Source organism: Ammospiza caudacuta, unplaced genomic scaffold, assembly GCF_027887145.1.
Source record: "Ammospiza caudacuta isolate bAmmCau1 unplaced genomic scaffold, bAmmCau1.pri scaffold_39, whole genome shotgun sequence".
Taxonomy (NCBI): Eukaryota; Metazoa; Chordata; class Aves; order Passeriformes; family Passerellidae; genus Ammospiza; species Ammospiza caudacuta.
Window position 1 is genome coordinate 4,751,837 of NW_026683124.1, and position 23,191 is coordinate 4,775,027.

The 23,191-nt window shown below is 52.9% G+C and overlaps 1 pseudogene; it reads right to left on the reverse strand.

Moving 5' to 3' along the window:
- Positions 1-14,525: 14,525 nt before the first annotated feature.
- On the reverse strand, positions 14,526-20,516 carry LOC131571858 (olfactory receptor 14A16-like; annotated as a pseudogene).
- Between the last annotated feature and the right edge of the window lie 2,675 nt (positions 20,517-23,191).

A 23,191-nucleotide genomic window follows, 5' to 3' on the forward strand; every position in this document is an offset into this window, starting at 1 on the left:
TATAGAATAATCCTATAATTAAGAAATTATAATTTTCCTAATTCCGTAAATTTTATTTTTAAGGGGAAATGCATGTTTATTTTTATGTTTTACAATGTCAGTCTGTAAGAGATGGTCCAAACATCCCTCCTCTGCCTCACAGCTGCCATCAAGGACAGAGATTGAAGTTCTCCCCAAGGACTGAGACTGAGACCCTTCAAATTCTAACCCAGGGGTGCTGGCCTGACTGGAGCGGGATGTCTGCCATGGGAAGTGGGATGTTTCCCATAGGAACCAGTCCAGAAACAACGGGCCCTGCTCACTGCTGGCACCGGTTTGTGCTGTTCAGAACTGGACTGTCTGTGCCTGTTCCCAATGGATTTATTCTCCACTGTTCCCTCCATGTGCCGTCCTGCTCCCTCCCAGCGGTAGATTATAAAAGAGCCCTGAGTTAACCAAAGGCTTTGAGACTCTCCCTGACATGACCAGACGCATCCATTGTTTGGACCATGAGGATTTCATCTCTCTGTTGGCAGCCATTCCCCCCCTCCTTTTCTCTGTCTCTCTGTCCTTTATCTCCTTTGTAATCCTTGTGTTGCATCTGCTGTGGGCACTCAATAAGAGGTGCATTTGTTTTGGTTAATACTGAAAGTCCCCTGCTGTGTGTCTTTGCACCCTGAGATCAGTGAAATGAACCATCGTGACCCCCCTTGTACCAGGGGATGGTGGCACTGCCTGATGGGGTTGCTGCCCACAGCGTGTGAACGTCATCTTCTTGGTGGCGACTGCACTGCTTCATCTGCTCTTCCTTTCTGGTGTCCCTATCCCAGAATTGCCTGTGCCACCGGCTTTTGTTATATTGTGGTTGTCTGCAGTTCCTTCAATAGTTAGTCCTTCTTAAGTTCACTCTTGGAATAGGGGATCATCACCTCCCCGTCATAGCGAGTGCATTTGAATGCACTTGAATGCATTTTGCCTGCATTCCAAATAAGGTCCCTGTTTTTGATTTACTGGGGAATCTCTGTTTGTATTTTCTACCTCTGTCAAGGCTGGGATTGAAGGTACTTGAGATGATATTTCGTGTTCAGATTCAGGTGGTTTTTGTTTGTAATCAGTGACACAGGCTCACAACCATGAGTTCTGCAGCCTTTCATCTAAGGAAAAAAATGGCTCCCTGTCTCTGTTACAAGGCCCGGATGGTACCAAGGAGCCCATGGTGATACTGGGGATCCAAGGAGGCCGTGGTGACACCTTGGAAACTCATGGAACCATGGGCATTGTGACACAGCATGGATTCATGGAACCAAGGGCCCATTGTGACCCTGAAGAACTTCAGGGAACCAAGAGTCTCTTGTGACACAGGGGGTACTCATGAAACCATGGAGACCATTTTGAAACTTCAAGGCTTGGTGGAACCAAAGGGTCACTCTGGCACTTCTGAGCCTTGGAACCAAGGGGACCACAGTGACACAGTGGGGCTCTGTGGAACCATGGGGCCGTGGTGACATTGTGGAGTGTCACTGAACCAACTGTCCATGGTGACACTGCAGGGCCTGATGGAATCATGGGCACCATTGTGACACTACAGGGTGTCCTGGAAGCAAGGGGCCATTGTCACACTTTGGGGCCTCTTGGGATCCAGGGCAGATGATACCATGGAAATTATGACAGCTGTGGCACCACAAAACCAAGGAGACCATTGTGACCCTACAGGACCCCATGGACCTAAGGATTTATGGAACAGTGCAGGACACATGGAACCGAGGGGCCATTGTGAAGCTGTAGAACCAAAAGAGCCCATTGTGACACTGTGGGCCCCCGTGGATATAAAGGTCCATTTTGACATTGCAGGGCCCCATGGAATCCTGGAGACCACTGTGAAACTTTGGGGCCTTGTTGAATGAAGTGGCCCTGCAGGGCCTGATGGAACCAATGAGACCCCATAGAACCAAGGGTCCATTGTGACCCTGTGGTACCAAGGTGTCGTGGGTTGACCCAGGCCAAATGCCAGGCATCCATGTGGGCTGCTCACTCACTCCCCTCTGCAGCTGGACAAAGAAAATTTAATAAAGGGTTCATGCGTTGAGATAAGGACTGGGCAAGATCACTCATCAAATACTGTCCTGGGAAAAACAGGCTTAGCTTAGAGATGTGAAATTCATTTGTTACTAACAAAGTCAGAGCAGGAAAAGGGGAAATAAAATAAGCCCCTCACCTCCCTCCTTCCAGCTCTGCCTCCCACCCCAGCAGTGCAGGGAGACAGGGAATGGGGGTTATGGTCAGTTCATCAGCCATGGCTTCTGGCCCTGCTCAGGGAGAGGAGTGGTTCCCCTGCTGCACCGTGGGTCCCTCCCAAGGGAGACAGTTCTGCAGGAGCTTCTCCCATGTGAGTCCATTTCAGGGGCAGCAGCCCTCTGCAAACTGCTGCAGTGTGAGTCCATGCCAGGGACAACAGTCCTTCCCAAACTGCTGCAGCATGGGTCACTCTTCCAGGGGGTGCATTCCTCCAGGGACAGGCTGCTCCAGCCTGGGAGCAGGGCCCCTCTCTCCATGGCTCTCCTGCAGGGTGCCTGGCTCTCCAGGGCCTGGAGCACCTCCTGCCCCTCCTTCTGCACTGACCTTGATGTCTGCAGAGTTGTTCTTCTCACATGTTCTCCCTCTGCTCTCCTCTGGCTGGAGTTAAAACTGCGCCACAATCTCTATTTTGATTTCTCTTTCAATCTGTTATCACAGAGGCATTGCCACCATTTGTAACTGGCCCAGCCTTTGCCAGCAACAGGTCCATCTTTGAAGCCACCAGGAATTGGCTGTGCCAGACACGGTGGAAGCTTCCAGCAGCTTCTCACAGGAGCCTTCCCTGTGCCCCCCTGTGAAATACAAAGCTGTGTTTCGTGTCAGGTACATACAGGTAACATGGTATTTGTGATTGCAATATGTGTGGAAACCGACCATGGGACAGTTATAAAGATGAATTCTAATAATTACTGAGGAAAGTAAAGCATGGAAGAAGGCCTATGAACCTACTCTTTGTTTGTAATTAACCTTTATAAGTCTTAAGTTGATTTAGGAGCATTTGAATTAAAGTGTTAAGGATGTTGCTTTTTGACAGGAACTTTCTGCTTGTAGCTAAGCCTTAGAGAGCTTTGCAATAATAACCTTTTGAAGTATAATTTTAGAATATTGCTTGTAGTAAGGATCTTTGAAACTATAGCTTTAGAATATATATAAAGGAAACATGCTTATCTCACACTAAGTAAACAGAGAAAAGCAGCTTGAGAAAGGAAGATGAACATCAACTCAAGGATTAATAGTTTCGACCAAGGGAATCTGGACATCACTGTTATGAGGTTTATAGTCTCTGCAATTAAAAGGTGGACCCACATCGGGGGAACTGGACCTCACCATCTGCGAGATTTCTTCCTTCTTTCAGAAACCGAACCACCACAATCTGGGGATTCTGCTTTTGCGATAGATCCTGAGAAAACCTAAATCACAGTAGTGTACAGAATTGTGACATCAAAATTGGGAGTAGAAACTGCTGATGAGTAAATTTTAGAATAGAAACTGCTGAGAAAGTTTATGAGTACCCCTATAAATATCTGTAAGCCTCAACTATCGGTGTGCAGTTGGAGGGAAAACTTCCCCCACTGTACCCAGCGCTGTATTGGTCATACTTTACCATATTAAATAATAAATTGAATGCTGCTTGAATATTGGCCTAGTCAAGCTTCTCATTTATAACAGAATCCACATCAGCCCAGGCCAGGGTGGGCAGTGGCCGCTCAGTTCCATGGACTGGACGCGGCTCTGGACGCTTCCCTTGGAGTGACTGCAGGGAGGGAACGCTGGGGCTGTCACCGCTGGTGTGTCACACACAGGAGACACTGGGGCTGTCACCGCTGGGGTGTCACACACAGGGCAACGCTGGGGCTGTCACCGCTGGGGTGTCACACACAGGGGAACGCTGGCGCTGTCATCACTCGGGTGTCACACACAGACAGGGGAACGCTGGCGCTGTCACCGCTGGGGTGTCACACAGAGGGGAATGCTGGGACTGTCACCGCTGGGGTGACACACACAGGGGACACTGGGGCTGTCACCGCTGGGGTGTCACACACACACAGGGCAACGCTGGGGCTGTCATTGCTGGGATGTTACACACAGGGCAATGCTGGGGCTGTCACCGCTGAGGTGTCACACACAGGGGAATGCTGGCACTGTCATCACTCGGGTGTCACACACAGACAGGGGAACGCTGGCGCTGTCACCGCTGGGGTGTCACACACAGGGGAACACTGGGGCTGTCACCACTGGGGGGTTACACACAGGGGAATGCTGGGGCTGTCACCACTCGGGTGTCACACACACACAGGGGAAGGCTGGGGCTGTTACTGCTGGGGTGTCGCACAGGGCAACACTGGAGCTGTCACCACTGGAGTGACACCACTGGAGTGTCACACAGGGGAATGCTGGGGCTGTCACTGCTGGGGTGTCACACACAGGAACGCTGGGGCCGTCACGGCTGGGGTGTCACACACAGGGGAACACTGGGGCTGTCACCGCTGGGGTGTCACACACAGGGCAATGCTGGGGCTGCCTGCTCCTGCCTTGTCCCCAACTGCTCTGCCAGCACCTCAAGGGTACACCAAGGCTGAGCCAAAGGGTGAGAATTGCAAGAAGGGCTGAGCTGGCAGGGACCCATTGCAATCATTGAGTCACAGAATCACAGAATTACTGGGTTGGAAGAGACCATCAAGATCATCGAGTCCAACCCAGCCCCAACACCAGCTCAACTGGACCATGGCACCAAGTGCCACATCTAATAATTTTTAAACACATCCAGGGATGGTGACTCTACCATCTCCCCAGGCAAATCAATCTAATACTTTATCACCCTTTGTGTTGAAAACTTTATCCTAATATCCAACCTAAATTTCCTTTGGCACAACTTAAAACTCTCTCCTCTAGTTCTGTCAGTTGTTACCCGGAGAAAGAGACCGACCGCCACCTGGCTACAACCACCTTTCAGGAAGTTGTCAACAGGGATAAGAACACCTCTGAGTCTGCTTTTCTCCAGGCTAATAAACCCCAACTCCCTCAGCCACTCCTCACAGGACTTGCGCTCCAGAGCCCTCACCAGCTTTGTTGCCCTTCTCTCGATATGCTCCAGCCCCTCAGTGTCCCTCCCAAATTGGGGGGCCCAGAACTGTACACAGCACTCAAGATACAGTACAGGGGAAGAATGCCAGGTACACCAGTTCCAAGTGCAAGGGAAGAATGGCCTCCCTGTTCCTGCTGGCCACACCATTCCCGATCCAGGCCAGGAACCATTGGCCTTCTTGGCCACCAGGGCACATTGCTGGCTCACATTCAGCTGCTGTTGACCAGTACCCCCAGGTCCCTTTCTGCCTGGGCACTGTCCAGCCACACAGGCCCCAGCCTATAGCACTGCAGGGGGTTATTGTGGCCAAAATGCAGGACTTGACACTTAGACTGATTAAACTTCATCTTATTGGACTCTGCCCATCTATCCAACCATTCCAGGTCTCCCTGCAGAGCCCTCCTATCTTCCAGCAGATGGACACATGCTCCTAGCTTAGTATCATCTGCAGATTTACAAATGAAAGCCTCAATTCCCTCATCCATGGTATCGATAAAAATATTGAACAGAGCTGGCCCCAGACCAGAGCCCTGAGCGACACCCCTGGTGCCTGGCTGCCAGCTGGATGCAGCACTGCTCTCCACCACTCTCTGGGCCCTTCCAGACAGTTCTGAGTCCAGCACAGAGTGCTCCTGTCCCAGCCCTGGGCTGCAGCTTTTCCAGGAGTGTGCTGTGGGACAGAATGCCAAAGGCCTTGCTGGAGTCCAAACAGACACATCCACAGCCTTCCCTGCATCCACCAGGAGGGTCACCTGGTCATAAAAGGAGGTCAGGTTGGTCAAACACAACCTTCCCCTCCTAAACCCCTGCTGGCTGTCTCTGATACCCTCGGCCATCCTGTAAGTGCTGTGTGATAGCACTCAGTATAAACTGTTCAATTTCCTCACTGGGTACTGAGGTGAGACTGGCTGGCCTATAATTACCAGGATCCTCCTTCCCACCCCTGTTGTGAATGGGTGTCACATTGGGCAGCTTCCAGTCATCTGGAACCTCCCCAGTGAGCCAGGACTGCAGGTAAATGATGGAGAGCAGCTTGGCAAGCTCATCTGCCAGCTCCCTCATCACTCTGGGGTGGATCCCATCTGGATCCATGGATTTATGAACATCCAAGCAGCTCAGCAGTTCTCTGACTGCCTCCTCCTGGATAACAGGGGGCCCATTCTGCTCCCTGACCCCATCTACCAGCCCAGGAGCACAGCTCTCCTGAGCCATCTTCCCATTAAAGACTGAGGCAAAGGAGGCATTAAGCACCGCTGCCTTCTCCTCATCTGCAGTTACTAAGTTTCCTCCCTCATTCAATAGAGAACAAAGTTTGGTCTTACTCTTCTTTTTGCTGTTAATATATTTATAAAAACAGTTTTAATTATCCTTTACAGAAGTTGCCAAATTAAGTTTGAACTGAGTTTTGGCCTCCCTAATTTTTTTCTTATGTGCCCTAGCAACCCCTTAAATATTTTCTGAGACCTCACCCTCCTTCCAAAGATGATACATCCTCTTTTTATTCCCAAGTCTCTTCAAAACCTCTTTGCCCATCCAGGCTGGATGTTTGCCTTGTTGACTCATCTTTTGACACACAGGGACAGTTGGTTCCTGTGCCCTCAAGATCTCTGTTTTGAAGCACATCCACCTTTCCTGGACTCCTTTCTTTTTAAGGACTGTTTCCCAAGGAACTCTCTGAATAACTCTCCTAAACACGCCAAAGTCTGCCCTCGGGAAGCACAGTGTGAAAGTCTTATTGATGTTTATCCCGATTTCATCAAATATTGAGAATTACATAATTTCATGATCACTGTTCCCCAAGCGGCCTCCAACCACCCCATCTCCGCCCAGCCCATCTCTATTCTCAAACAACAGGTCCAACATAGTCCTTCCCCTGCTGGGCTCACTCACCAGCTGTGACAAAAAGTTGTCCTCCACACACTCTAAAAGCTTGGGGGCTGCTGTTGAATTCTACTGCTCCAGAGGCTTGCTCAGCCTCAGCTCTTCAGTGCAGGAATTCAGTGTCCCAGGACTCATTAACATCCAGAACACCTTAACAAGCTAAGCCTCTGGGAATAATTTCATTTCAGTTTCCAAATAATCTGTTGTTAATATGACAGATTTCAAAAGTGTATTCAAACTGAATGTATTCTATTTAAAAAGAGAGTGAGAAAAGATTTTTAGGTCCTGTTTAGATTTCTTTTTCCTGTTAATTCGATTATATATGCAATCTCCAATTGACACTGAATCCAGGTACCTCCTCATGCAGTTTGAATAGATATGAAAATCAAGACCCCTCATGGCTGACAATCAATCAGACTCTTTCTCTACCCCCACCCCACCATTTCCCCCATCCAAGCCCTGGCACTCAGAGCAGCCTTGTGCCAGTCTGAGCTCCATCCAGCCCAGGCTGCACCTGCAGCTTTCAGCTCCTTGGCTCCAACTCCCACCTGCTTTCCTTGGAGAAGGAGCTGCCCGAGACACAGAGGGATGTTCATTTCTTGCCAGCCAACAAAGCCAAGGGGAGGCACAGCTCCATCCAATGCAAAAGTCATTCCTCTGCTGGGCTCTGCCCTGCCCCTGATCCCCACAGCCTGTCCTGTTTCCTTCATCCCTCATTTGCCAGGCTCTTTCTGGGACAAGGGAGCTCTGCTCTGGCTATGGAAGGAGGTGCAAGTGCAGCCACTGGAGTGGGAACCACAACTCATCAGATTTGTGTCCTTTGGGAGTCAGGAACTGGTGGGACTCAGAGGCACACGAAGTTTCTCTTCATGGCACATGTAAAAATGTGAATATGATAAAATTTAATAAAAACCAAAACCCTTCCCTCTTCTCCATGTGACATTCCAGAAACATATGACATGTCCACCATCCACAAGGGATTTCCATACAGGAAGGATTTTAGACAAAGACAACTTAGTTGTAGTTTTATTTCAGTCTTGTTCCAGTCTGAAACAGGGCCCAGCATGGTGCCGGGAGGATCATCAGAGAGCTGAGGTGTGTGCTGGAGTTCAATGCCCTCCACATCCCGCAGCGGCCCTGCATTTCCCTCCTGCAGCCTTGGTCTCCAGCACAGCCATGGAGGCTCTTTGGCCTCTGGACTGTTCCTGCAGCCCCCAAGGGCAGCTGAGCTCTGCCTTTGGCACAGTCAGGCCTGGCCAGCGCAGGCCATGCTCAGCAATTGCTTGTGTGTGCCTGGCCTTGCTGTCTGTCCCAGCAGTGGCGGCGTGGCCCCTTTGTGGCCTTGTGCTGGCCCAGCCATGGTGGCCCAGCCCCTGTGCAGGCCCAGTCCCTTTGCAGGCCCAGCCCAGGCCAGGAGCATTGCGGCCGGGAACGGCCCCTGTGCCGTGCTGCCCACAGCAGCCTTGGGGCTCTGTGCCCCATGGCCTCCCTGCTGGGCAGCCTCTGCCAGCTCCTGCAGAGCCCGGGGCACCTGTGGGGCTGCACAGACAGCCCGGCCCCAGGCTCTGCCACCCTCTGGGCCAGCAGAGAGGCAGCCAGGGCTGGCCATGGCCGGGAACAGGCCCTGAGCCCCACAGGAGGATGGAGCTGGGCCACAGCCAAACTCAGCCCAGGCCAAAGCTGAGCTCAGCAGCCAGAGCTGCCAAGGGCTGGGCACAGAGGCTGGTGCTGACAAATGTCCTGGGCCCCCTCCCTGCTCTGTCCATGCCACCAAGAGCACAGAGCAGCCTCCTCTCTGGGCCACTTGCCTGTTTGCAATGCCTTGCACAGGCGCTGGCCCTGCCCCACAAGGCCTGGCCTGAGTCCTGCCCTGCACGCTCAGCCAGGCTGAGATGGACACTGATGGTTTCTGGGCCAGGCTCTCTGAGCCCAGCCCAGTTCCCTGCAAGCTCTGCCAGCTGCCCTGAGCTCTGGGCAGCACCAAGGGCCTCTCCCCAGCCCAGCCCAGCCGGCTCTGGCCCCACAGCTCTGCTCAGGCCAGGCTGCTCTGGGCACTGCCCCACGGCCTCAGCCCCTGGCAAGGGCACAGCAGCAGCTGCAGCTGCCACAGGACTCAGCCCCAGCCATGGGGGAAGGTGCTTGGCCAAGGCCAAAGGAGGCTCCCTGGCTGCCCTGCTCCCCTTGGGCTGAGGTGCTGAGAGCTCTGCAGCCCCTGCTGCCATCCCATTTGCCCAGGGCAGCACAACAGCCGTGGCCATGGGGCCCTCAAGAGCTGCTCCTGCTCCAGGCCCAGGGCCCATGCCAAAGCTGGGGCAGCCAAAAAGCTGTGTCCATTTCTGTTCATTGCTATTCTGATGGCGATGGATTCTCAGCCACTTGGAGGTTGATGATGAATTTTATTTCTCCAGAGGCCTCTTTTTTCTTGAGGTCTTCCGTTCAGAAATTCAATGTAAAAGGCTAATAAATATTTGTTCCAAACACACCTGAACAAGAAAAGTCCTTGGAAATAATAAAAGTTTTTTTTGGTTAATTAGACAGATTTCAGAAGTCTATTTAATGTGAATATACTGTATTTAAAACAATGCAGAGAGAATTGTTTTTTCCTGTTTTCTTATTTTGTTCATAGATTGATATCAGCAATGTCCAATTGATATTGACCCCCAGCACCTCTTCATGCAGCTTGAACAGATATGAAAATCCAGACCCTTCATGGCTGACAATCAATCACACTTTGTCTCTATCTCCTCCCCACCATTTCCCTCATCCAACCCCTGGCACTCAGAGCAGCTGAGGAATGGAGTCACATCCAGGGGCGTCCCCAGGGCTCAGAACTGGGGCTAGGTCAGTGAAATCTCTTTATTGCTGATCTGGATGAGGCCATCGAGAGTACCCTCAGTCAGTTCCCAGGTGAGCCCAAGCTGGGTGGGAGTGTGGCTGTGCTGGAGGGCAGGAAGCTCTGCAGATAGATCTGGACAGGATGGAGCCATAGGCCCAGGACAATTGGATGTGGTTCACCACAGCCAAGGGCCGGGTCCTACCCTGCGCTTACAACCACCCCAAATCCCTGGCCCTACCCTGTCCCTGATCCCCACAGCCTGTCCTGTTTCCTTCATCCCTGCATTGCCAGGGAATTTGTGGGATAAGGGAGCTCTGCTCTGGCTATGGAGGGAGGTCCAAGTGCTACCACTGGAGTGGGAACCACAACTCATCACGTTTGTGTCTTTTGGGGGGTTTGGAACTGGTGACACTTTGAGGCACAGAAAATTTCTCTTCATGGCAAACAGGCCCCAGTTGAACAGGACACCATTTCATAACAATCACAATCCTCCCTGAGATATGTGCAATGTTCCAGCAGCATCTGATGAGTCTACCATTCACAGGTGATTTCCATACTAAAATTAATTTCAGACAAAAGAACAATTAAATTCTTGTATCAGGATGCTCGTCCTGGAGTGGGTGCAAAACATCTCCAACAATTCCTGATTTGCCAAGCTGTCAGTGGTGGATGGAGAAGGAAGGTCAGGCTGCTCTTGGTGTTGAGGAAAAGTTGAAAGCAGCCTGACTCATTTCATCTCCTCATGCCCTGGCTGATCTCTCCTCTTTCCCCTTCCACCCATTGGCTTTTGTCTCCCCCCAGGCCTGCCTGTGAAGAGCCTGGCTCTGTGTTCTCCATCCCCTCCTCGCTGGCACTGCCAGGCTGGCATGAGGAGCCCCTCAGCCCTCCCTGCTCCGGGCTGGACAAGCCCAGCTCCCTCAGCCTCTGCTCACAGCCCAAGGGCTCCAGCCCCACCTTGGAGGCCCTTCCCAGACCCTGCTCCAGCTGCCAGACATCTTTCCTTGCCTGGGGAACCCCACCCAGGCCACAGTGACCTGGATAATCCCCGTCCTTGATGTCCTGGTCACACAGCCCTGGCCCCTTGTCCCCATGTCAGGCTCTGGGGTGGATCCTGTGGAACATCCTTTGGTGGAGGCTGTGGCTCCAGGTGGGCTGCGGGGATCCCAGGGGACAGGGACCCTGCTGGGCATGAACAGCATTGGACTTGTTGGGAGAAACTGTGAGGGGGAGCTGGGGCAGAGTGACCAACCCAGTGACCTGACACAGCCCTGCTGGGATGTCACACAGCCCCTCTGGGATGTCACAGCCCATTCTCCAATGCCCCACAGATGGTCTGTGATGGAACAGCCTATCTGTGATGTCACAGCTGGCTGTGTAATGTCACAGAGGCAGTCTATGATGTAATAGCCCACTCTGTGTCCTCATGTAACCAGATGAAAAATTGTCTCCACCAGGTGAGCTGACCCCTGGGGCTTGCTCTCCACAACCCCAGGCCTATGGAAACCACACAATGCCCATTGAATGAGAAGGGGAACTGGAAGCTCACCAGCCTCAGTGTCCTGCTAGCTCAGCCAGACCCACTGGAACATTGGGGTCCATGACCACCAGGGACCACCAGAGAGACCCCCAGGGTCTGGAAGAACACATGGATAAAGGGGAGGGGAAATATGTTATTGATTTTGGGGAAATTATTATCATATGTATATCTTGTCTAGGACAATCAATGAATATGTGTGCAATATACAGAATAGAAAGAGAAACTTTCCTGCACTCAGCATGCACAGCTTTGGGAGGAGCTCTCCCCCGAGCATCCAGCTGAATGAGGAATGCTGATTCTTAATGCTACATTGGGGTTAAGGAATTTTCTGTTTTACCGAATTTTTGCTAACACTCCCACTGCCAAGGAAAGTTCTGTCTGCTGCTGTTCACAAACAGAGAAGGGCTGGTGGCAGATGTGGGGCTTGGAGGCTGCCTGGGGAACAGTGACCAGGAAATAATCAAGGGTACAATGTTCTGGGAAAGAAGTAGGGGCAGCAACAAAACTTCTACACTGGAATTAGGAAGGGCAGACTTTGGCCTATTTAGGATGCTGATTTGGGGAGTACTGAATCAGGCACTGATTTTTTTTAAGGAAAACATCCCTTAAAAACACAGAGGTCCAGGAAGGATGGACACATTTCAAGGAAGTAATCTTAAGGGGGAAAGAGCAGCCTGTCCCAGTGTGGCAAAAGATGAGCTAGTGAGGAAAATGACTGGCCTGGCTGGCCGTGGAGATTTTGTGGGAACTCAAGGGTAACAAGAGGTGCATCAACTTTGGACAGAAGGTCAAGCAGCTTAGGAAATGTTTAAGGATGTTGAGAAGTCGTGCAGAAAAAAAGTCAAGAGGTGAAAGCTCAATTAGAGTTTAACCTGACCATTTCCGTGAAAAAAAAATACACAATGTTTCCACAACTAAATTAATAGCAAAACATGGGATAAGGAGAACCTCTATTCTATATTGGATGCAGTGGGGAATATAGTAACTAAAGATAAGGAGAAGGCCGAGCTACTTAACATCTTGTTTCTCTCAATTTTCAATATTAGGACAGGCTGTCCTCAAGACAAGTGCTCTGCTGAGCTGGTAGATGGGCACAGGGCCAAGAACAGCCCCTGGAATCCAGGAGGAAGCAGTTGGTGACCTGCTGAGCCACTCAGATGCTCACAGGTGTGTGGGGTCAAATGGGATCCATAGCAGGGGGATGAGGGAGCTGTGGATGATCTCCCCAAGCTGCTCTACATCATTTACCATCAGTGCTGGCTCAGCACGGAGGGCCCAGAGGGCTGGAGGTGCCAGTGTGAGCCCATCCCCAAGCAGGGCTGGAAGGAGGATCTGGGGAACTCCAGTCCTGTCAGCCTGACCTGGGTGCCCAGCAAGGTTATGGAACAGATCACCCTGAGTGCCATCACAGGGCACCCACAGGATGGCCGAGGGATCAGAGCCAGCCAGCGTGGATTCCAATGTCTGCATGGAATGGTCTGGATGAGGGGATTGTGTCCAACATCAGCAAATCTGCAGATGACACCAAACTGGGTGTGAGTTTGGATCTGATGGAGGATGGAGGTAGGAGGGCTCTGCACAGGGCCCTGGACAGGCTGGATCCAGGTGTGGTTTAACAAGGATGTGTGATCCAACAAGGTCAGGTTTAGTAAGTCCAAGTGCCGGGTCCTGAACTTTGGCCACAACAACCCCTGCCGCAGTACAGGCTGGGGACAGAGCAGCTGGAGAGAAGCCAGGCAGAAAGGGACCTGCAGGGACTGATGGACAGCAGGCTGGGCATGAGCCAGCAGTGTGCCCAGGTGGGCAAGAAGGCCAATGGCTCCTGGCCTGGCTCAGGAATGGTGTGGCCAGGAGGAGCAGGGCAGGGATTCTTCCCCTGTGCTGGGCACTGGTTGGGCAGCACCTCAAGTGCTATGACTAGTTCTGGGTCCCCTGGGGTGGGGAATTAGAAGAAATTTGTATCAGGAAGAGTAAAGGAAGCAAAGGTGAAGCAGAGGAAATGCTCAGGGCAGTTTGGGCATGGCTGCCAGGCAGCCCTGGCTCTGAGCAACAGCGTCTGCAGTGGCACAGGAAACTCCCAGCTGATGGAAAAAAATTTTCTGGCGGAGTGCAGAGGCCACGACAAACCTGAGAGGTTTCCCTGGAGTCCCCAAGCCCTTTCTGGCCCCAGGGGCTGATGGCATTTGTGCTCCCTCAGGTTCATGTCCCCACACCAACAGCATGGGGGTGCTCCCCCTGCTCTGTGCAGTGCAAACAGGGGCTGCTGAGCCAGTGCTGCCGTGTGAGTGCCTGCAAGGATGGGGCACCTGTGTGAGCTGGGGGAGAGGCCAGGGCTGCAGAGGGGGGATGTTGTTGGCAGCTCTATGAGGACGCTCTGGGACGCTGCCCTGGGCTGTGCAGCGCACTGGGGATGGATCAGCCCCTGTTCTGCTGCTCCTTCCCGTCTGCCCCAGGGCCCTTGCAGAGCCCCAGCCATGCTGTTTCCCCCAGCCTGCCCACGGCCAGCCTGGGGCTGCTCACGGGGCTTTTCTGTGCTGAGCATTGGCCTGGGTGTGTTCCTGAGAGAGCCTGGGCAAGGAGCCTGGAGCCCCCCGGGCCTGGCCTGAGGCGTCAGCGCTGCCCCAGCAGTGCCCATGGCCTGTCCCTGCTGCAGCCCCAGCACTGCCACCCCCAGGGCTGTGCCCAGCCCCGAGAGCACTCAGGCCCTGCAGCAACACCAGGGCCACCAGGGCAGCGGGGCAGGGCCACGGCAGCAGCCCTGGCAACACCAAGTGCTGCTGCTGCTGGGCACAGCTGCTGGGCCAGCACTGATCTGCCCCCAGCTCTGCACACAGACATTGCTGCTGCAGCTCCAGAGAAGGCAACTAAAGGGGCATCTGTGGTGAAAACTTTTCTGGGAGATCCTTTATTCTGTCTAATGCCACTGAGAGCACAGCTCCTCATTGGCACAGCCTGCAGCCACAGTCAAGGTGGAGAGAAGCAAAATGAGAAATGGCACAAATAATGACCTTCTTTGTTGCAATTATAAAAAACTAAAAGAAATAAAGAGAGAAAAACAAATAAACCACCAAACCCAAGTAGTATCAGATATGACTTTTATTGCAAGTGATTTGCAGAAATTTTCCAGCAGTTTAATGTTTCTGAAACCATCCATTCATCAGTCTCCACACTGCAGCCTTCAGCTCCTGGTTCCTAAGGCTGTAGATGAGGGGGTTCAGGGCTGGAGGCACTACTGAATACAGAACTGACAGGGCCAGATCCAGGGATGGGGAGGAGATGGAGGGGAGCTTCAGGTAGGCAAAAAAGGCAGTGCTAAGAAACAGGGAGACCACAGCCAGGTGAGGAAGGCAGGTGGAAAAGGCTTTGTGCCGTCCCTGCTCAGAGGGGATCCTCAGCACAGCCCTGAAGATCTGCACATAGGAGAAAAAACAATGAACACAAAACAGCCAAAACCTAAGGATGCACCAACCACAATGAGGCCAAGTTCCCTGAGGTAGGATTTGGAGCAGGAGAGCTTGAGGATCTGTGGGATTTCACAGAAGAACTGGCCCAGGGAATTGCCATGGCACAGGGGCAGGGAAAATGTATTGGCTGTGTGCATGAGAGCATTGAGAAAGCCACTGGCCCAGGCAGCTGCTGCCATGTGGGCACAAGCTCTGCTGCCCAGGAGGGTCCCGTAGTGCAGGGGTTTGCAGATGGACACGTAGCGGTCGTAGCACATGATGGTCAGGAGGAAAAACTCTGCTGAGATGAAAAATACAAACAGAAAGACCTGTGCAGCACATCCTGTGTAGGAGATGTCCCTGGTGTCCCAGAGGGAGTTGTGCATGGCTTTGGGGACAGTGGTGCAGATGGAGCCCAGGTCGCTGAGGGCCAGGTTGAGCAGGAAGAAGAACATGGGCGTGTGCAGGTGGTGGCCGCAGGCTATGGCGCTGACGATGAGGCCGTTGCCCAGGAGGGCAGCCAGGGAGATGCCCAGCAAGAGGCAGAAGTGCAGGAGCTGCAGCTGCCGCGTGTCTGCTAATGCCAGCAGGAGGAAGTGCCTGATGGAGCTGCTGTTGGACATTTGCTGTCTCTGGACATTAGAACCTTTGGAATGACAGTGATAATTGGGGGGAGATTTCTCCAGAAGAGTCAAAGCCCTTTTTCATCGACCCTTTCCTGCCACTAAACACATCCCCTTGTCTATATATAGGAGACCTTCCTTCACCTGTTTTGCTGCTGGCCAATGTTGTGTCAGGAGCTGAACCTTGGCCTGCAGGACATCTGGGAGTCAGCCCTGACCCCCAGTTAGTGCAGGGGAACAGTGAAGACAGGGTCCAGTCCTGGTGTTTGGACTTCGATAAAGAATCTTCTCCTAAAGCAGAGGAGCTGCGTGGGTGAATGGATGGGGATTGCAGGAGGCAGGATGAGAGATTCTGCTGCACAGACGGAGAACAGAGAGTCCAGGGAGGCAGGAGGATTGTCTGAGGCTTACTGCAGACTGAGGGGAGCTGCTGTGTCCAGGCGACCTTTTCAAGCTGCTCTGTACTTGGACCTTTCTAAAACCCACTCCCATGTTAGCCTAAAAAGCTAGGAGACACAGCTGAGAGCAGAGGGATACCTGGCACACAAAGTGGCTCCCGCCTTTCCCAGAGTCAGGACAGTGGGCTCATTGCCAGCCTCCCAGGCTGCCCTGCCCAGAGCTGCCCGGGCACAGGGAGCTGGGACACCCCATTGCTGTGCTCAGCCTGCACAGGAGGAGCCCAAGGGCTGGGCCTGGCCCTGCAGCTGGAACTGCCATTGCACAGAGCCCCTCAGCAATGCCAGCAGCACCTGGGCAAGGCAAGGAGAGAGAGAGAGCCGGGCCTGAGGAAAATCCTTTCCCTGGCCAGCCCTGCCCGGCCCCTGCCAGGCAGCAGCAGGGCAGGACAGTGGCCCTCAGGCCCTGGTCAGCAGGGAATGGGCACAGGGCCGCAGAGATGCCCTTCATCTCTGGGGCTGCTCTGCTGGCCCAGGAGGGACTGAGGGCCCCGAGCCCCCGGGCTGAGGGCTGTGCTGGCTGCAAGGGGACACAAGGGCTGTGCTGCTCAGGGCAGTGTGTGCCCTGCAGGGCAGGCCCAGCAGGTGCCACATCTGCACTGCAGCAGGGCTTCCCTCAGCACTGCCTCCCTCCCTGCCTGCCCACAGCTCTGCTGCTGGAGCTGTCCCAGCCCCAGCTGCTCCTGTGGCCCCGGGCTCCTTCCCTGCCAGAGCTGCCAGAGCCCAGCCCAGCCCCTGAGCCAGCCCTGCCCTGCAGCTGCTGGGCCCTGCAGGGATTAAAGAACAGCTCCCCCAGCCTGGGCACCATGGAAAGGTGATGCTGCATGGATCTGGAGGCTGGGCAGGTGCAGGCAATTGCTGAGGGGTCCAGGAATCCTCACTGTGATGGTTTAAGAGCCTCAGGCCCTGCTGTGCCCTGCACAGCTGAGTTTCCATTGCCACCAAGCTGAGCCCAGGAAAAGTGGGGGCACAGATTCAGCAAAGCAGAGACCCAAGCAGGAAACCCCAGCCCTGAATGAGTTCATGAAAATTCCCCTCAGAAATGAGCTGGGCACGAGCTGGAGCTCTGAGCAGCCCTGGCTGCAGCCCCAGCTTCACCCCCTGCAGCCGTCCCTGGCAGCAGGAGCCGTCCTGCCCTGTCCCTCTGACAGTGCCCAGGGCAGCCTCGCCCTGCAGCACATCCTCTTCCTCCTGCTCCTGTGCCACAGAGAAACTGGGAGAGTCCTCCTGACACATCCCCCAGGCTGTGGGGTGTGCTGGCTTCAGGAGATCCCTCCCGGAGCACAGGGGACATTGCCCTGCACCCACACACTCACCATGCACAGGGCTGTGAAGATGTTTCCCCAGGTGAAGTCTCAGCTCAATCTCTTCCAAATCCTGGTTTCCTTCAGCCTGTCTCTGCCTGGCTCCTGTCCCCTCAGTGCCTGCAGAGCCCTCAGCCCTGCTGGGCCGGGAGAGGAGCAGGTCCTGGTAAGAGCTGTTCCTTTAAAGCTCAGCAGCACAGACACACCACAAGGACCTTAATGAGCCTCTTGGGGATTTGGTGTTGTTTACATCAGACTCAGTCCCTGAGAGCATCTTCAAAAAACTTCTCAAGAACTCAAAATTAAATTTAGACTCCAAAGTGTCTTCAAGTTTTAATGGGTCCCACTGAAGTACACAACTCAGAAAGTGTCCCCAGATTCCAGTTAGAGAACACTGGAGGCAGTGATAACAGCTGGAGACAAACAAGGCAAAGGTGTCTCTGGTGCTGAGCAAACCTGGATGTGTTTCAGGAATGCAAAGAGCCAAGGCCTGAGCCTCAGCCCCTGGCCAGGCAGATCCTGTCCCTCCCTCCTTGCTCAGGGCTCTTCCCGGGATGGGCACTGGCACGTGGGGATGGGCAATGGCAAGGGCAGGAGCATGGGGCGGCCCCTGCCAGGCTGCTGAGCAGGGACAAGGAGGCAATGAGGCCCCAGCCCTGCAAGGGTCACTTGTCCCCTGCTCCTGCCTCAGGCCCAGGCCCAGGCCCAGCAGCCATGGCCAAAGTGCTGCCCAAGTTGGCTCTGGCAGGGCTGTCTTGCAGCTGCTTCCCATCCCTGTGCCCTGTGCAGCCCAGGCTGTCCCACGGTGTCCCTGCCCTGCGCCTCTGTCCCTGCAGGCTGTCGGCATCCCCCGGCTGCCCCACCTGGCTGGGGCCTTCCTTTGCTGACAGCTCTGCCTCCCGCCTCCCTCTGCCTGCCCACACAGAGCCTTGAGCTGACCCAGACTTCTGGGGGATGTGCTGAAGCACAGCCCTGCCCTGGGAGAGAAATTCCTGTCTCCTTGTGCCTGGTCTGAGCCTCTCCATCTGCCCTTGGCATTAAGTTTTTAGGTTCTCTCTGGTTGTTCTCTACTTTGTCAGAAGGATGCACTATCACTGAAACCACCTTTCAGTCTCTCCCAGGGCTCTGCTCTGCTCTCCACAGTCTCCACCCCACTGAGCATAGAGCTCCTCTGTCTCTGTACACTGCTCATGTGCTTGAGGCCATGGGTGGCCTGGACAAGAGGCACAGTTCTTTCTACAGGAAGGAACCCACAGAGCCCCAGGGTTTTGAAGGCAGATCAGAGGCAGTCACCAGAGGCCAAGGCCAGCCAGACCTTTCTGTCCTTGCAGCTTTTGTCTGAAAGCAACCCTTGGATATTTGGGGAGTTTTGGAGATGGAATTCCATTTCAGCCATGGGTGCGTGGACCAGAATGACAGTGCTTCTCCACAGGAAGGAAAGGGCAGAGCCCAAGCGTTTCATAGGGTGATTAGAGGCAGCCCATGGAGGCCAAGGCCCGCCCGGCCTGTTTATATTGGCAGCTTTTGTCTGGAGCAATCCTTGGGTAGATGGAGTTTGGGAGGCCAAATCCCAGTTTTGTCCATGGGCACCTGGACAAGAAGGAAAGTTCTTTTCCAGAGGAAGGAAAGTACAGAGCCCCAGAGTTTCACAGGCAGATGAGAGCTGGCCCTCAGGAAGCCAAAGGAACCTAGACAGTCCTGGCAGCTTTTGACTGGGAGCTATCCTTGTGTCCAGGTTTAGAGCAAATTTGGGGGAGAATGCCCCAAAGGAGCTCCAGTGGGAAAAGCAGATCCAATCAGCCCCTCCCCCCAATTGGTCCGGGAGGGAAAAAAACTACCTCCTTGGAGAAAGGTGGAAAAACTCTTTTTTAAACAATAAAACCAAAACAATATCAAACAATGCGACCCCTTGCCACTCTAAAAGAGATGACAAGCTGAGAAAACCCCGGGTTGTAGCTCAGCTCACTCAGTCTCTGATCAATCCCTCCAGTTGCTTGAATTGTCGCAGCCCAGGCCCAGCCTGGTGGGCCACAGCCACAGCTGCCAGTGCTCTCCTGGGTGTTCAGTCCAGAGCAGTTTCAAGAGGTCCAAAGAAAAAGGAAAAAAAACAGCCCAGGGAACTTCTCTACCTCAGCTAGCTAGAACTAACTATAAAGCAAAAGAAGAGCTCTGCCCTGCTGTCTGTCCACAGACAACACAGTCAGGAGCAGGAATGTGGAGGGTGAGTGCAGTGTCTGAAAACACACTGCGCACTTCTTCTCTCCCCCCTTCACTCTCTATAACACTCTTAAAGGTACAAAACTAAAAGGTACAAAACAAAAGGTATTCAACATAAACAGAATGAGACGTTTGGGGATAGAAGCATTATATATAGTCAACCCAGGACATTCCATCCCTTATCCCCATATCTTCTGCTTACTGCTAACACTAATATAAATTCTAACTCTACAAGTACATACATGATACATCCATTATACAACTATACACAGACAATGGTAATAATGTTCAGGAAACAGTGATATTTATACAGGTTTTATCCAACAATCAGATCTCCCTGAGGTACACATCGTGTTCTTCCAACTTTTTGCATTATCCACCATGTGCAACCTGGTCCCTGAGCAAAAACAACCCCACAAATGGGTTTGTCTGTATTCGAGGCAGGATTAATCCAAACTGTCTTCCCTAATAAACCTCTACATGTACCACTGGGACTTTGTCTCCATCTACTCTTTGAAAAGGCTCAGATTGGGCAGGGCCCACTCGGTTAGTAGAGCCTCGGCTGTTAACTAACCAGGTGGCTTTTGCCAGTTGCTGCTCCCAGTTCTTGAAAGATCCCCCACCTAATGCTTTCAATGTGGTTTATAACAGTCCGTTGTACCTCTCCACTTTGCCTGCAGCTGGTGCATGGTAGGGGATATGGTACACCCACTCAGTGCCATGTTCCCTAGCCCAGGTGTTGATAAGGCTGTTCTTGAAATGAGTCCCATTGTCTGACTCAATCCTCTCAGGGGTACCATGTATCCACAGAACTTGCTTTTCCAGGCCCAGGATGGTGTTCCAGGCTGTAGCATGAGACACAGGGTAGGTTTCCAACCATCCAGTGGTGGCTTCCACCATGGTCAGCACGTAGCGTTTGCCCTGGCGTGTCTGGGGCAGTGTGATGGAGTCAGTCTGCCAGGCCTCCCCATACTTGTACTTGGACCACCGCCCACCGTACCACAGGGGCTTCACTCGCTTGGCCTGCTTGATGGCAGCAAACGTCACACACTCATGGATAACCTGAGAAATACTGTCCATGGTTAGATCCACCCCTTGGTCTCATGCCCATTTATAGGTGGCATCTCTGCCCTGGTGGCCTGAGGCATCATGGGCTCATCGAGCTAGGAATAACTCTCCCTTATGTTCCCAATCTAGTTCTATCTTGGACACCCCTATCTTTGCAGCCTGGTCTACTTGCTCATTGTTCTGGTGCTCCTCATTAGCTCTACTCTTGGGTACATGGGCATCTACATGGTGGACCTTCACAGGCAGTTTCCCTACCTGGGTAGCGATGTCTTTCCGCTCTTCAGCAGCCCAAATTGGTTTTCCTCTACGCTGCCAGCTAGCCTCTTTCCACGTCTCCAGCCATTCCCACAGAGCATTGGCTACCATCCATGAATCAGTGTAGAGGTAGAGCTTTGGCCACTTCTCTCTCTCAGCAATGTCCAGGGCCAGTTGAACAGCTTTGAGTTCAACAAGTTGGCTTGATCCACCTTCTCCTTCAGTGGCCTCTGCCACCTGTCATGTGGGGCTCCATACGGCTGCTTTCCACTTTCGGTTCATCCCACAATGCGGCACGAACCATCAGTAAAGAGAGCGTATCGTGTATCTTCTGCTGGCAGTTGGTTGTATGGTGGAGCTTCTTCAGACCGTGTCACTTCTTGTTCCCCTTCATCAGAGAGGCCAAAGTTTTCACCTTCCGGCCAGTTTGTAATTATTTCCAGAATCCCAGGGCAATTCAGGTTTCCAATACAGGCACGCTGTGTGATAACAGCAATCCATTTGCTCCATGTAGCACTGGTGGCATAGTGCGTAGAGGGAACCTTTGCTTTGAACATCCACCCCAATACTGGTAGTTGGGGTGCCAGGAGGAGTTGTGCTTCAGTGCCTATTACCTCTGAGGCAGCCTGGACTCCTTCATAGGCAGCCAGGATTTCTTTCTCTGTGGGAGTGTAGTTGGCTTCAGACCTTCTGTAGCTTCGACTCCAAAATCCCAGTGGTCGGCCTCGAGTCTCCCCAGGCACCTTCTGCCAAAGGCTCCAGGACAAGCCATGGTTCCCGGCTGCAGAGTAGAGCACGTTCTTCACATCTGATCCTGTCCTGACTGGGCCAAGGGCTACTGCATGAGCAATCTCCTGCTTGATCTGTGCAAAGGCTTGTTGCTGCTCAGGGCCCCACTGGAAAGTGTTCTTCTTATGGGTGACCAGGTAGAGAGGGCTCACAATCTGACTGTATTCGGGAATGTGCATCCTCCAAAAACCTATGGCGCCTAGGAAAGCTTATGTCTCCTTCTTATTGGTGGGTGGAGACATTGCTGTGATCTTGTTGATGACATTGGTGGGAATCTGACGCCGTCCGTCTTGCCACTTCACTCCCAGAAATTGGATCACTTGAGCAGGTCCCTTGACTTTGCTCTTCTTGATGGCGAAGCCAGCTGTTAGGAGAATCTGGATGATTTTCTCCCCTTTCTTGAACACCCCTGCTGCTGTCTTCCCCCACACAATGATGTCATCAATATATTGCAGATGTTCTGGAGCCTCTCCCCTTTCCAGTGCAGCCTGGATCAGTCCACGGCAGATGGTGGGGCTGTGCTTCCACCCCTGGGGCAGTCGGTTCCAGGTGTACTGCATGCCTCTCCCTGTGAAAGCAAACTGAGGCCTGCATTCTGCTGCCAGAGGAATGGAGAAAAATGCATTGGCAATGTCTATAGTGGCGTACCACCTTGCTGCCTTGAACTCCAGCTCGTACTGGAGTTCCAGCCTGTCCGGTACAGCAGTGCTCAGGGGTGGAGTCACTTCATTCAATGCACAATAGTCCACTGTCAATCTCCATTCTCCTTCAGATTTACGCACAGGCCAGATGGGGCTGTTGAAGGGTGAGTGGGTTTTGCTGACCACCCCTTGGCTCTCCAGCTCACGGATCATTTTGTGGATGAGGATCACAGCATCTTGATTCGTTTGGTACTGTCGGCGGTGCACTGTTGAGGTGGCAATTGGTACTCATTGCTCTTCCACCTTCAGGAGACCTACTGCAGATGGGCTTTCTGACAGTCCAGGCAAGATGTTCAACTGCTTGACACCCTCTGTCTCTACAGCAGCTATTCCAAATGCCCATCTGAGTTCCTTTGGGTCTTTGAAATACCCACTTCGAAGGTAGTCTATGCCCAAAATACATGGGGCCTCTGGGCCAGTCACAATAGAGTATTTCTTCCACTCATTTCCAGTCAGGCTCACCTCAGCTTCCACCAAAGTAAAATCCTGTGATCCCCCTGTCACACCAGCAATAGAAACAGACTCTGTCCCCACATGTCTCGATGGGATTAATGTGCATTGTGCACCAGTGTCAACCAAAGGTTTGTATTCTTGTGGTTCAGATGTGCCAGGCCAACGAATCCACACAGTCCAAAAACCACGGTTTTCCCCAGCCTCTACCTGGCTAGAGGCAGGGCCCCTCTAAGCCTGGTTATCCTTCTTTCCCTGGGCATATGTCTTGGAGGTTCCTTCAAGGGGATCAAAAATATTGTCATTATCATCATATGTGACAGTTCGGTTACTGGCCACTGGAGCTGCTTCCCTTTTGGAACTTCCTCTCTGAGTCTTCAGTTCACGCACCTGCTGTGCCAGAGCAGCGGTAGGTTTTCCATGCCATCTCCCCATGTCTTCTCCACAATCACGCAGGTAGAACCACAGCTCAGCTCATGGGATGTACCTTCT